This window comes from Mchenga conophoros, linkage group LG7 (genome assembly GCF_057382185.1).
Source record: "Mchenga conophoros isolate Kocher_MC1m ecotype Shallow Benthic linkage group LG7, M_conophoros_male_GT1.1, whole genome shotgun sequence".
Taxonomy (NCBI): domain Eukaryota; kingdom Metazoa; phylum Chordata; class Actinopteri; order Cichliformes; family Cichlidae; genus Mchenga; species Mchenga conophoros.
This window is the reverse complement of record NC_140532.1, coordinates 47,328,520-47,344,685: the sequence shown is the minus strand read 5'-3', so window position 1 is coordinate 47,344,685 and position 16,166 is coordinate 47,328,520. Positions and strand designations below refer to the sequence as shown.

Genomic DNA, 16,166 nt, shown 5'->3' with positions numbered 1-16,166 from the left:
AAAAAAAAAGTTCTTTCAATTTACTTGATTTTATTGTGTACATCGGTCCCACATAATATGAATAAGTATGACTGACTTAATTTTCCACTTTCCCTCAAGTAATTAATGCTTGTCAGATCAAAGTATTTTATTTACATCAGATTACTTTAAAAAATCATGTTTGATGTACTAATATTAATCTATTATCATAATATCAATGTATTGCATAATGTCAATATATTTTAATGTTTAACACCAACTTATTTTTATTTGCCAGTGTTACGCAATGATATTATGTAATGTAAACACATTGCAATTATGTTCCTGCAACACAAATTATGGCTTTAAATCCTACTTAATTTTTTCAATTGAAATATTAACTGATTATTATTGACAAAAAAGGCAAAGACTGTGAGTGCTACTGAACAATTCACCTTTATTAAACTGTAACAGCAGTGAAAGCAGCAATTCTGCCATGAACAAGTCCAAAATCGCATCCATATAAACTTGTTAACACATTTTTAAAGATAGCCTGCAGAAATAACTAAAAGAAAAAGTTAATTTGAGAATATATTTGCAAATATTTCACAAAAAACTGACCTCAGCAGCAAATAAAAGAATGTGCTTATAGATGATCCTGTCATCTCTTACATATAACATTTGTATTAATTACACAATTGAAAATGTAAACTAAATTAAGACTACCTGAAAAAAAAGCAACACGCTTTTATGAATAAACAGATTTACCCAAATATAACTTGTGTGTTATTTGACAACAGTTTCAGCTTCTGTACATGTATTTACCTGTATAAGATTTCAACTAAGTTGAGCCTTAAATGACATTGTTACATAACTAATACCAAACACCTACATGAATTTTAATCTTTATTTTAAACATGTAAGCAGGACATTAAGGTTGACTTAGAACATATTGCTAAAAATTGTCAGTAAAAATTTCTTACAACATGATACCAAAAGGAAAAATTATCCTGCATTGCAGTCACACGAGGGGAAAGCAATAAAAACATAAGCAGTATAACATTACTGAACACAAAATGAAAAACTGCAAAGAATTGCAGAAGTGCAGTCTTTGACTTCTCAATGAAACAGATGGTTTTTGAAAGCAAGAACTTTAGAGAGTTTAGCTCCATCCAGTTCCATGAAAACCTTCTGGAAAACGTCAAAGTTGTAGCGAAGGTCAGCAGGGTAGGCAAGGTTTAATGCATACATGAGTCCAAATAGCATTATCACAGCAAATGCTACATTATCCAAAGTCTTCGCCACCCTGATGCCTGCAAGGACAACTCTTGTTCATCTGCTGAAGCTTGCTCTTTAAGAAGATAAATTCAAACAGTGGTGTCTTCAACAGTCTCACTGATGGCACGTTCTTCCATGCCCTGTAAAAAAGAAGCCATGTTAGTCATTTCCAAGTAAATAATATGACACACTGTGGAAAGTCCAAAAAGAAAAAAAAAAAAAAAAAACACAAGTACATACCACATACTCCTGGATAAGCATGCCAGGGTCTTCACCCATGTAGATACACACTCCCTTAACACACTCAGCATCAACATCTTCACACTGAAATGAAATGTATGTAATTAGCATCTTCATTCAGCTCTTGTCCTTCATTTAAGTTTTAATAGTGTACTTTACATTAATGTTTTTAAAGTAAAGGCACACAAATTAATAATAGGTTTACTGGCAATTAATAATAAGTTGACAAAGTGAAGGTTAAAAAAAACAAGCAGATGTAAAAATACAAAATGAGAGAATTTATCATGGGAAACATTTGAAATCTTCCACAATTATAAAATTTCATCCAAAGAGGATCGTGTTAAGTGAATGTTGAGGCTTTATCACTTACATTATCCATTTATGCCACAATTCTTTTCAGTATTAGTCCAAGCTCTCCTCTTCTGTTGACCAACTTCACCAGGTTGTCCAAGTGGAGATCCAGCTGAGCCAGGAACTTTGTCTGAGGGGGGATGGTGGCAATTCTCTTAAACTCAGCATTGATCTGAAAACATGAGCACAGAGAAATGAGCTTCAAAGGTTTAATACCTGGAAGAAGGCCGCAATCACTCATGCTGAAGAAATGGGCTGTCAAATAACAACTGTGCCTTAACCATTTTAGGCTAATACCACAAGAACACCGTGTATGAGGCAAACCTTACCTCATGGAAATCAAATAGAGCAGGCCATCTTGCCATGAAAGCCTCCACCATTGGTGCATCATGAACAACTTCATGTCTTCTGTATGAAAAAGTCTTTTCCATCTTGAGTTTCACCAACTCTGTTACTCTTTTTTATGTCCATGTTGTGGGCTTTGACATGTCAATAGCTTTAAGAGTCCCCTTGTCTGCTACTTCTGAAACTGAGGTAAGGTTAAGAAACTCATTCCCAAACAAGGAATCCATAAACTGAAGTCTGAAACTGCCCTGAAGACAACACTGTCTCTTGACTTCAACGATGAGATCCTCAGTTGATTCAGGCGCTCCATTAGAGAGTGAGCCTTCGACAGGTTCTGTCAGCCAAAACAGTCTTTAGGACCATAGGACTCCCCATAGGACTCTGTAGGCAAAAAAGAATTACATATTCAGAAAGAATCCTTTCAGTTTAGTTTTCATAAAGCTATCCATACCCAATACTCAAAGTTATAAAGATCAGACATAAAAAAGAAGAATTTATCTAATGAAATACATGCGACTGAACCTATTACACTTATATGAACACCTTTTACTTCTATATGCCTTTTTAAAGTCACAATGTGGACTGATCCAATCTCATAGTCAACCAATGGATAAGTATCAAGGAGTTCACAGAGTGAAGCGAGAGTGAATATTCTTGTGGATACTGGGCGGAGCTCAAAAGCTCTGTCGTGCTCTCTGTACCAGCCACCAAGCTCTCTGACAATGTAGAATATGCTGTGGTACAATGCAGATATGGTTTTTCAGTATTCTGGCAATCCACCTGCTGCCCTTTGGGCCAGTACCATTCCATTTCTATAAGTTATACTCTTTATGTCACACACTGTGCAAGGTTGACCTCTAGAATGTCAGGGAATATGTACCTAATGACTTAAGCTATCTCCTCTTTAAGCAAATCCACTAGAAAGGCCGATACAGCTGAGCTCTCTAATTCAGACTTGCCAAGAGATGGGGAGTTTAGATGGTAAGCTATCATCATCTGATGTTTTGACTTCTGTAATCATAAAGGTAAAAATTCCACCATCACAAAAAACATTAATTTTAATTGAAAAAAGGTATTCCAGTCCAGAAGAGCATCAATGGTTTCTTTAAAGTACCAATCTTTCCCTCATTTATACATAATGTTTTGAGAAGCAGCTCACATATGTTCTACACAAACTAGAAAAAAAAGAGGGGGGGAAAGGGTCCTAATTTGTTTTGGGCCGATGTTGGAAAATTCACAATACATCACTTAATAAGACATAGTCCGTTGAACAAACTTATCTCCTTGTAGATATCTGCTGTATTATTTGGCCGTGACCAATAGAATAGTCAAGTAAGTGACACTTCACCTAAAACAATGACTAAATGGAAAAATGATTTGGCATTTATGGGCACAGGTTCTTAAACCCACGTCTAAGGTGGCAGGATCCTTATTATAACTTGAGTGCATGTCATCAGCAATAATTAAGGTATGGCACTGTGGCCCTCCCAGCTTCTGAAACTCTGACGGTTACAGCCAGACTAATTAGCCAATGTAGCCATAGCTAGCACGAGTAACACAAACACTATTGCTCTCTCAGTGACGTTTTAACTTGCTAAGCCATAAAAACGTCAGTGCTCTCTGTCACATGCATAAATTCCATATCTGACCCACAACAGCTGCTTTCTCCCGACTATGTGCAATTTGTTAATATTTTTCAGCTTTAGCCACAAAGCTAATACCAACTTTAGCTAGCACTGTAAAAACAACATGTAGATGCATTACAGATTACGTTTCATATAGCATGCACTACAACAATTCTGTGAAAACGTACCCAACTAAAACAAATGTATTTAAATTACTTACCTTCTCACTATGCCTGACTCAGTGCCAAAGGTTGCATGTGGCTGAACAGTCTTCCAGCATCTGGCGGTCAATTGCGCTCTCCTTAAATTATGTTGTTGTCTTATTGGATAAGGTAGGTCTTATTATCCAATCACATTTAGTTGTTGTCTTTGAATATATTGCATCATTTCCGGTTGTGGTCAAACATGATTACAATGGTTTTAGTATTCTAATTTAGTCATTTTAAATCAATGCAAGAAAAATGAGTAGTCTCAGTATTGTTTATAATCAAGTAAATGGTACTTTATTTAATCATGTAAATAAGAGAAACATGAGAGGCTTGTGTAGCATTAACTAAATTCATTTGTGCAAATTCAAAAGCCTGCCAATTCTCATTTTTTCAGTGCATACCTGTACTTTCAGGTGACACTGAATTTAAAATAGACATGATGCTGTCATGGAAATCCATCAAAGCCCTTCTTTTGAAAGCTGAAATTTTGAGTCTTCTGACCTTGAATTTTTTTTTAAATTAAAATGTGCCTGTTTTGGTTATTAGGAGTCCTTAGCTTATAGTGTCACAGGTTTTTTTTAATTCCCTAATTTCATCATAGTAATTGCTCTGTATTTTGACTTTTGCTACTTTGTATTTTGTTTTCTGTGCGTCTTGAGTTATTCCTATTAGATTCTATGCTTTTACTTAATCTGGCCTCTTTAAGCATCTTGTTGTATTTTGTTATGTATTTCGCACTGTCTTACATGTTTCTCTACTATGTTACAGTGTTTTATTTTGATAGTCATTTGTCTTCTATGCCTAAGGTCTAGTTTTATTTGCTACAGCATGTCTCATTATTAGATCTAGTTCAGCTGTATTTTGTTCTCCAGGTGTTCCCACTCTGGCCTCATTACCTTCGGTGTGTATATAGTCATAGTGTCTACTTCATACTTTGTCAGATCACCTGTGTCTTGAGCCTTTTTCCTTACTCCACCTAAATAAAGTTTTTTGTTGTTGTTTTTTTTTTTTTAGTTCTATATCAAGTGTTCTGCATTTGGGGTTTTTTTGCAGCACACATAACAGTACAATCTGACCAAACAATGGACCCTTTGGACTCAGGTTTTGCATTTGAGGAGCCTAAATCAAAAATACTCACTTGGTGTGAAGGAATCCCACAACCCATATCACAAGGTAATTCAGTTAGAAGTTCTGGATGCTTACATTTCATGAAAACATTGTGCATTACTAGACACTGTAGGAAAGCCCTTCAGTGTGAACTATCAAACACTGGTAACTCTGTTGAAGGACACACTTCCTCCTCACCTCTACAGTCAAGCTTCTCTCTGTCACTGCAGCTGTTCAACTCAATTATGCTCCTGGACCAGAAAAGCTTAACTTCACTGCCATTTCAGGCTGCCTGCACATGCCGTCACCGATGCAGTTATCAAGCTACTGCTTCCCTGTCCAGCCCCATCTGCTAAGGAGCCACATATCTCTTTGGGTTGTAAAGATGGCGGGGCACACACGCAGCAGCTATTAGTTCTCCATTTTTTCCAGTTTCACTGTGCAATGCCTGAGTACAGCAACAATAAAGGACTCTTTATCTTTAAAAGAGATTAGGTTTTCAGTGTCAGAGTCCCCAGCCAGTGACATCCATAACATCACCCTAAGTGGTCTAACTTTTGATGACTGTGGGGCAAATGGACTCTGAGTCACCCATTCCTCCAGCTTCAATGCCCCTGCTCAGTCCTGGCAGGTCCGAATGCTCATTTAGAATAGACAAAGTATAAAACTGTTCTGGGGCCAAAATAATTATTATTTGATATTCCTTTTGGAAAACATGGATTTCTCATTCTCTGGAGTAAATAGCAAAGCAACCATCTGACTTGCTATCACTGCTCAGTTCAAGATTTTGCATTATTGCCTGGAAACTAACAGCTTGCAGATCTGGATAAAGTACCATCAATGCTGAAAGGCACAGTATATACAAGTTTTAAAGCAACATATTGTCTCACGTGCGATCCGGTCCACTCTGAAATATATATGGGAAGTACTGACATTTTTCAGCAAGACAATGCTAAAAAACATACTGCATCTGTTAGAACAGTAGAAGACTCTGGATGCTGAACTAGCCTGCCTGCAGTTCAGACTTTTCACCCACTGAAACGATGAAACAATTTGCAGTGGCAAACATGCCCCTGTCCCAACTCTTTTGAGGTGTGCTGCATGTGGTTCTGTGTTCTAAATGTGAGTTTATGGATTTTGCAAGTTATCACATTGTGTTTTTGTCACGGCTGGCGGGGTGAGCCGTGTGGTATAGGAGGAAAAGGACCCAAAATGCAGGCAGTTGACTGGTGATGAGAGTGACGTTTTATTTACAGAAGTGGAGCGACTGAACAGGCAGTGAGAAAAGACGAATGACTGAAAAAACCTAGACTGGGAAAACTAAATGACAAACCTAAGCATGAAACGGGGAGCGGAGAAGGCAGAGAGACGTAGTTACACCAAGAAACACAGACGATCCAACGATGAACAGAAGCCAACACACACTATAAATACACACTAGGTACTGAGGAGATGACATGCAGGGGTGGACACAGCTGACACTAATGGACATGATGAGAAGCAGACCTACAAAGTAAAACCGGAAACACACAGACTGTTTTACAACAAAAACACAGGGACCTGAACGGAGCACAGAGGGGAGACACAGGTAGGGATAATAAACATGACAACCAACCCAAAGAATTAATACAGAATCAGAATAAACACCAAACACAAGATGAACCCAAAAAGAAACACAAAACGCTGGGTCAACGACCCAGGATCATGACAGTTTTCTGTTACATTTTATACAGCATACTAACTCTTTGTAATTGGAGTTGTGAAAAACACCACCAAAACAAACACAAACCCAATAAGATATATTGATATAGATGTATATTTTGTGTATAACTGGAAGAGAACTTTAAACACAAACTGTGCAGATTTTCAGTATGCCCTGAGAATAATCCATGTTCCTGTAGCTTTAATTGCATGGGATGTCGTAAAGAGTAATGAATACAAAGCAATCAGTGTGGTGTTCATGTGAACTTAGATGATTGTAAGATTATGGTGGTGTTTGTGCAAGGTTTAATTAGATGACCACAGCAGAAGTAGCATGCATAATGTGCACTACCAAAATTAGAGCCCGCAGATGATGCATACCTGCTGACTTCAGATGACTAAGAGAGTTAATTGTTTAAAAGGGAAGATATTCATACATAGCTGTTATGAATGACACATCCTGTAAGGATTACATTCTGTATTTATGCTTTTGTGTCATGTTTCGGCTGTGTACAGGCAGGAGAAGGACCCAAACGCAAAACTCACGACAATGAAATTAAACTCAAAAAGCTGCTTTATTGCAGAATGGTATAGAAAACTAAACTGGAACATGGATGACTAACACACAGGGAAACACAGCCATGAGGGGGACTACGACACTGACAAAGAGAAACACAGGGCTTAAATACACAGAGGGATAATGAGGGAATGAGACACAGAAGGAGGGCACAGCTGGGAGTAATCAGGCTGGACAAGACAAGGGAAGCAAAACTAGAAACACTCACATGAGACATGGACCTTCAAAGTAAAACAGGAAACACACTGACTGAATTCTAAACATGCAAACTTAACAGCAACTGGGGAGACAGAACATAGGAACCTGAAACATGGTACAAAAACATCACAGTGGACATAACATGGAACACAGGGAAGCCATATGACAAAGCCAAAGAACTAAACCTATGATAACCATAACAGACCTAGGGAAACAAGAAACAGTACAACAAAGGACTCAAAACATAACCCATAATATAAAAACACAAGATCTCTTCAAAATAAAATAGGAAACATAATGAGACGCAGACATGACAACCAGAACTTGACAACGAAAGACACAGACATGAAACGCATGAAGAGCAGGGGAGATTTAACATAGTTGGAAACACGAGGGGGAAATAATAAGAACTAGAAACACTTAGGCATGATAACAAATGAACTTAGGAAACCTGTTAAGCTTAAACATACACTATAAACATCAAAAGAACTAAAACTCAAAACACTGGGTCAGAAGACCCAGGATCGTGACATTTTGAGTATGATAGCCATAATCACATTGATTCAGAACATTCTACCTTTCATCATGGTGATGGCAGTTCTGTACAAGGATCTATCAGCTATTTCATAAAAATTAAACAAAATGTTTGCAAACTGGTTTAAATTTGACCTGTTTACAGCAGACAATACCTTAAATCTCATTCTTTCTTGTCCAACTGCTTTCTTTTTTAGCTGAGAAAGGGATTTTCAATATAAAGTTTCTAAATGTACTACCTTCCTTTAAAAAGCATACATTATTATTAGTTTTTACACACAATAACAGATTATTTAAGGATTTTTTTTTTTTACCAAGGTCAGTAGTTTTCACCCCCTGAAAAACTGACCTTTTCATTTAGCCTTAATATTTAGCCTTAATACAAACATTGCTCAGCATCCAGCAGGAGCTTCATAGTGTGAAGAACTGGAGTGAGAAGTATCATTAATAAATTCAAAGAGAGACACATAGTACATAACAAGCCTGCCAAAGGTGAAAGGTTTCAAATACTATGGAAAGAAAACTAGTGAGAGCCATATCTAAACTTAGCCAAATTATCCTGCGCAGGATAGGACTACAAGGTTGTAGACCAAGAAAAACTTCACTTGTTCAGAAGATACAACTTCAAACCAGACAGAAGTGTTATGCTGTGGGGATGCTTCAGTGAGTGTGGGGACTGGGAATCTGGAGAAGGTGGAAGGAAGCATGAAGAAAGAAGAATATGTGAAGATTCTGAAAGAAAATCCAGAGCAGCAAACGTGGAACTGACTCCACAAGACCAAAGTGAATGTTATTGGCTGGACTTCACAAAGCCCTGACTTGAATGCCAGTGGACATCTGTGGGGGGAAATGAAGACAGACCAAGGACTGAAACCCAAGAGGATGGGCTGGTACTACTCAGGAGATGTGTGAGACTTGTTGAAAACTACAAAAAACAACTGAAGGCTGTTATTCCACAAAAAGCATACACAGTTAACTATTAGCATCAGTGGGGCTAATCATTTTGACTCTGGTATTGTTTGTTTTTCAGGTGGCTCAGCCATGTAATTAGGATGCCTCCTGGATGCCTCCTAGGTAAAGTGTTTTGGGCATGTCCTATGTGAAGAAGGCCCCTGGACAGGCCTAGTACAGGTTAGAGATAATAAATATGTACATATTAGTGTGTGGGTATAAAGACTATATACGTATATATTTGCTGAAATATGCTTTTTTCATTAATCTTTGGACAATTGCAATTTTAACAACAGTGATTACCACCGTTATGACACATGTCTATCATTTCCCTATGGTTACCATTCAGTGAAGTAGCACAATTTACAGACATCACCATCAGATGTCACAGCTGTCCTCAGGAGAAGGTACAACTGTAAGCTATTCAAAGACAGGTCAAGAAAATGGTCAAGAATCCCAGAAGGCTGGTTCTGATGACATCAACCAGTTGACAGACAGAGAGGGACCCAATAACTTAAACCAAGAATGATGTGACAGAGGCCCCATTAAGGCACTGACCAACTGACAGAATGTGACTTATAGACAGACAGACATAGACAAACAGACAGATGAAAGCATCAGACACACAAAGAGGCACCAGATGGAAGGACAAAAGGTCTGATAGACAGACATGCACAAACTGACAGAAGGAGGGTGAGGATGATATACAGCCAGCCAGATGCAGAAACTGGCAGTGTGCTTTTGCAGCTTTGATTCAATATTGCATTGGCTACGTGTGAATGTGTGTGTGTGTGTGTGTGTGTGTGTGTGTTTATAAGCTTTTGTAAACCTTTTGTTTTTGTTTTCACACATTGTTGGTGTAAAAATCACCCCTTCAACTTTAACACAGATAACACAAATATTGACAACTGTTGGTTCAGCATCTTACTGGAGAGACTGCTGAATACATTTTTATTAAAAAATATTTGTCACTTTGAATATTTTCAGAGGAAATATTTAATATTGCATTTAAGAAAGAATGAATGTGCTTTATTCTGTGCAGACCCATAAATGACTTGCATCATTCTTTAAATATTTTGTCATATTTTTCATCAAAACTTTCCAACTTTGTTCTTTTTATTTTAATTGGAAAATACACTGGGATGCTGTAAAATACACACAATACAATGGTTTATTTGCAATAGAACATAGAAATTAAATTTTAAACTGAAAAAAAAATATTTAAGTTTATTGTATATTTGTTTATTGGGTATTGTATATTTTGAATTTCATACTAGCAGCATATCTCAAAAAATCTGAGGCAAATCTGTCATCCCATTCTTGTCTGATATAGGATTCTAGCTATTCAACAGTCATAGGTGTTCTTTGTTACAGTTATCATTTCATGATACGCCAAATGTTCTAAATTGGTGAAAGGTCTGGACTGCAGGCAGGCTATTTCAGCACTTTAAGGCTACGTTTACACTAACGCGTTTTCGTTTGAAAACACATCATCCATTTTCTCTCCGTTTTGGCCTCCTGTCTTCCTCGAATGAAAACGCTGTGGACAGCAAAAACGGAGACTTTCAAAACCGATGACGCATGTCAGTCATATGATGCAGTCATGTGACCAATTAAACAAAGATAGCGGAGGGCATTATACAGCAGTTGTTTTGTTTGCTCTCAATTTTGAACAGAACTATTAAAGATTAATATCAGTCTGTATATGGCTTTTCTTCAAATTCTTTAATTCTCACTCGCTTTTGCAACTTTGTACTTTTGTGTTACTTGCAGCAACAACTCCACCTCATTGTTAGTCCATTTAAAAAACTCGGTGCTTTTCCTCTGCATTTTGCCACGATGTTTCAAATAGCCGGAAAGTTTATAAACGGCAGACAGCAATGAGGCAGGCCGAAGCTTCTTGCGTTTCACGCATGCGCAGTACTGTAACGTAAGCATTTTCGGCTGTTTCAATGTGGACTCCCAACTCTGTGAAAACGACTGAAAACGCTAGTGTGGACGCGGAGCGTTTTGAGACAAAAACGCCGTTTTCAAATCTATCCAGGCTAGTGTGGAAGGTATGGAAGTACGTCCACACGTACACGGGTATTTTTGAAAACGGAGATTTTCCTTTTCCTTCGTTTAAAAAAAAAAATCCCGTCTATACGTAAACACAAAGATGAAGGAAAACACTGCTAGGAACATGCCAAAGCAACAGGTGGCGATATATTCCCAATAGTGATGTGTCGCGAGAGAGCGAAACGGCTCTAGAGCAGACTCTTTGAAGTGAACGACACAGCCTTTTCTTTCTCTCACCCTCTCTCTCGCACTTTTTTCCCGCTTCACTCCGCACGCGAGCCTTGTGCTTTGCGCTGGGAAGAGGGGGGAGGGGCGGTAGTTACACTCGCAGGAACAGAGCAGGAGGGAAAGAGAGAGAAAGAAAGCCAGGGACAACAACATCACATTAGAAAGGTGTAGAGATCATCCACAACTATTTTAAGTTGCGGATGACAAAGGATTCAGAAAGTGTATTAATGCAGGCCTATGTGACAGGGAATGTGCGTCTTCTTTTGTTTTCATATTTATATTTAATTGTGTTGTGGTTTGCAGTGTTTTGTGTTGTTTCACTTTAAATTAGTTTAAAGGAAAAAAGCTGAAAATTTAAATAGTTAAAAGTTGAAATGTAAATAGTTGGTTGTAGTATTATATGTAATAAATAAATTATATGATTTATTTATTACATTTTATGTGGAGTGAATAAATAAAAGTATATTTACGTTGGCCCCTAGAGACAAAGCACGTACAAACCCTGAAGCACGTACAAACTCCAAAACACGTAAAAACTCCAAAACACGTACAAAACACAACAGAAGTGCTCCAGGATGCTAGGGGCAGTGTTGAGCTTTTGTTACCTAGTGGCTACACAAGCCAGGAAGTACCAACGACCGGATTTGGTGTGTAGTAGTAACACTTGAAATGTGTTTTGAAGTTTGTACATGCTTTTTGGAGTTTGTACGTGCTTTGTCTCTAGGGGCCACCGTATATATTTATATATAAACATATATAAATAAAACCACAGGGTGTTTTTTTTTTTACATTAGTAATTCTTTTTGTGCATAATTTTATATTGTTGTTAATAATAAATTAATTAAAGCAAAAAAACAACCTGAAGAGCCGGTTAGGAGCCGAAAGAGCCGGCTCTCTTTAGTGAGTCGAGCCGAAAGAGCCGGTTCTCTAAAAAAAGCCCAAAATCCCATCACTAATTCCTAACTGTGTAGAAATGTTGGCCAATCATAAGTCTAGAAGCCTCGGTGGGAAATAGTAAACAAAGATGGCGCATAGAAGCAGAACCAAGTCCTATGTGTGGAGGGACAGTAACTCTCTGTGTATATGTAAGCATTTAAACACTGCAGAAAGTACAATTAACAGTAACAGTACTTTGTCTTAGTCCCCCATTGTAGAAATTCATTTCACCGAAACAATAACGTGGCGCACAGGGTGACATCAAAAAAGGCGCACACCTTTGACGCTGCGTTTTCTCCGTTTTCCTCATCCACACGTAAATGCAAAAATGGAGTCTTCGAAAATATCCACCCTGGCAGGCATTTGCAAAAATCTGCGTTTTCAAAAATACCCGGGTTCGTGTGGACGTAGCCTAAGCCTAAGGTTACATCCACACATACCCGGGTATTTTTGAAAACGCAGATTTTTCTATGCGTTTGGGCCTTTCGTCCATACGTAAACAGTGTTTTCGGTCACTGAAAATGCAGATTTTAAAAAAAACTCCTGACAGGGTGGATATTTTCAAAAACTCAGTTTTAGCGTTTACATGTGGACAAGGTAAACAGTGGACAAAGTGTCAAAGGTGTGCGCATTTTTTTGACGTCACACTGTGCGCCACGTTATTGTTTCGGTGAAATGAATTTCTACAATGGCGGACGTAGACAAAATATGTTACTGTCAATTTTACTCTCTGCAGTGTTTAAATGCTTACATATACACACAGTTACTGTCCCTCCACACATACGACTCAGTTCTGCTTCTATGCTCCATCTTTGTTTACTCTTTCCCGCCCAGGCTTATTGACTTCTGATTGGCCAACACTTCTACACGGATAGGAATATAGCGCCACCTGCTGCTTTGGCATGTTCCTAGCAGCGTTTTCCTTCGTTTTTGGCTTTTATGTGTGGACAGGATTTTTTTACTAAACGAAAAATCTTCGTTTTCAAAAATACCCGTGTACATGTGGACGTAGCCTTAGTCTTCTACGTTTATATATATATGTGTGTTGTGTATATATGTTGCTCTAAAATGTGTATTTATCTTTTTACATTTAAAGTCCTTCGCAGATGTGCAAGCTGCCACTTCTATAGGCACCAATGCATTTTCTCATAAACTGCATATGTTTTCTAAGATTTGAAATAAAAAGTACACTTACTTACTTGTGCGTGTATAGTATTTACAAATGCTATTTCTGATTTTGAGACAGTCATTTATAGTGTCTTATAGACAGTAAAGAATAAAAGATGAAAGACTTCATCTTGGCAAAGATGTGACACTATGAAGTAGTCAGTGTATGCCCTTCCCATCATTACAGAAACAAAATAGCAATCTGTCAGTAACGTGAATGAATAATGACAGTGAGTGTAGACATGTTGATAAGGGCTGTTGTTTTGATGCCAGCAGTGAGAGGCAAACAAATATTGTAGGCACAGACAAAAATCAACTAAACAGCTCTCCACCAATCTGTATTTTATCAACATTATTTATAGATTTACCACTTGTGTTGTTATTATTATTATTTGTTCTTATTATAATATTTCTCAAAAATCTCACAAAAAATAATTACTTTGACCTTGAGTTTCATCTTTTACTAACATAAGAAGAGCTTGTGAAATGAATTTCAAGGGCCACATACAGTGGGGAAAAAAGTATTTAGTCAGCCACTGATTGTGCAAGTTCCCCCACCTAAAATGATGACAGAGGTCAGTAATTTGCACCAGAGGTACACTTCAACTGTGAGAGACAGAATGTGAAAAAAAAATCCATGAATCCACATGGTAGGATTTGTAAAGAATTTATTCGTAAATCAGGGTGGAAAATAAGTATTTGGTCAATAACAAAAATACAACTCAATACTTTGTAACATAACCTTTGTTGGCAATAACAGAGGTCAAACGTTTACTATAGGTCTTTACCAGGTTTGCACACACAGTAGCTGGTATTTTGGCCCATTCCTCCATGCAGATCTTCTGGAGAGCAGTGATGTTTTGGGGCTGTCGCCGAGCAACACGGACTTTCAACTCCCGCCACAGATCTTCTATGGGGTTGAGGTCTGGAGACTGGCTAGGCCACTCCAGGACTTTCAAATGCTTCTTACGGAGCCACTCCTTTTTGGCCCGGGCGGTGTGTTTTGGATCATTGTCATGTTGGAAGACCCAGCCTCGTTTCATCTTCAAAGTTCTCACTGATGGAAGGAGGTTTTGGCTCAAAATCTCACGATACATGTGTGACACCGGAGCGGAAAGGCTGATTATGTTTCCAAGATGGTTTGTGTTTTTTAAAAGGAAGGAAACCTTCCTCAAAGCGGGCAGAGCAGTGGAGCCGCCGAGGGAAAAGCACACGATACAAAAACTGTAGAATTAAAAATATAATTTATTATGTTTAAATAGTTAAAAATATAAAATGAATTAAAACAACCTTGGCCAAGGGAAGACACAATAAAAATCAATAACACACAACATTAAAAGTCCAGTGGAATCCACCACGGCCTAAAAGTCACAGAAAACTAAGAGGTCCAGCGTAGTATTAAAAGAGGGAAACCCAGCGGAGTCCTCGCCTTCCTCCCCGCATTCCACGTCCTGGTGCACTGAAGAAAGGGAGGGAGCGGCAGTCACTATTCCTTTGGCAGTTTACTTTATAAAAAGGATAAGTCAAAGACTTACCCGGGTGGGCAGAGCTCTCAACTCCGCCCGCCACTTCCTCAAACTGCAATCGGCACCGCGGTCTCACTGCTTCTGTTCTCCCGCAGTGCACGAGCTGGCTCTTGTCGTTATTGCCACCAGACTACCGCTACGCGTCCCTAGTCGCTGGTCATCTGCCTTTTTTTCCTCTGATCGTTTCCCCTTTCCAGTCGCTGGTAATCTCTCTTCCCAGTCGCTGGTCGTCTGCTCCATCTGATCATCTCTACTCTCTGATCGTCTCTCGCTCTCCCCTCTGATCGTCTGTGTCTTTCCTCTGTCTGTCTCGCATTCTCCGTGTTACATTTTTGTTGAACACCGGCTCCAAACCTCTTATGTGTCCTTGAGCACTCTGTAAATTACCTTTTCTTTTCTCTCAGGTGTGTCCAATTAGTAAAAACGGGGGAAAAGGCGGAGTCTCTCCAGGACAATTTGCCGGCAACTAAAAACATGCAAACTAAATAAAACACTGCACAAAATACATGCAATATAAAAAATTAATATATACACTTCACATAAAAATACAGCACAGCAAAACAACGTCCGTCTTCCCTGGATGACACATGGCCCCATTCATTCTGTCCTTAACACGGATCAGTCGTCCTGTCCCCTTGGCAGAAAAACAGCCCCATAGCATGATGTTTCCACCCCCATGCTTCACAGTAGGTATGGTGTTCTTGGGATGCAACTCAGTATTCTTCTTCCTCCAAACACGACGAGTTGAGTTTATACCAAAAAGTTCTACTTTGGTTTCATCTGACCACATGACATTCTCCCAATCCTCTGCTGTATCATCCATGTGCTCTCTGGCAAACTTCAGACGGGCCTGGACATGCACTGGCTTCAGCAGCGGAACACGTCTGGCACTGCGGGATTTGATTCCCTGCCGTTGTAGTGTGTTACTGATGGTGACCTTTGTTACTTTGGTCCCAGCTCTCTGCAGGTCATTCACCAGGTCCCCCCGTGTGGTTCTGGGATCTTTGCTCACCGTTCTCATGATCATTTTGACCCCACGGGATGAGATCTTGCGTGGAGCCCCAGATCGAGGGAGATTATCAGTGGTCTTGTATGTCTTCCATTTTCTGATGATTGCTCCCACAGTTGATTTTTTCACACCAAGCTGCTTGCCTATTGTAGATTCACTCTTCCCAGT

General features: G+C 38.8%; 1 pseudogene across 1 annotated transcript; it reads right to left on the bottom strand.

Annotated features, from left to right (window-relative positions):
* Positions 1 to 938: 938 nt before the first annotated feature.
* Positions 939 to 2,596, bottom strand: LOC146570929 (uncharacterized; annotated as a pseudogene). The gene is made up of 4 exons (XR_014893215.1): positions 2,157 to 2,596; positions 1,847 to 1,999; positions 1,477 to 1,560; positions 939 to 1,376 (listed from the first exon to the last, which is right to left on the bottom strand). The product of XR_014893215.1 is annotated as an uncharacterized LOC146570929 (transcript).
* Positions 2,597 to 16,166: the final 13,570 nt, after the last annotated feature.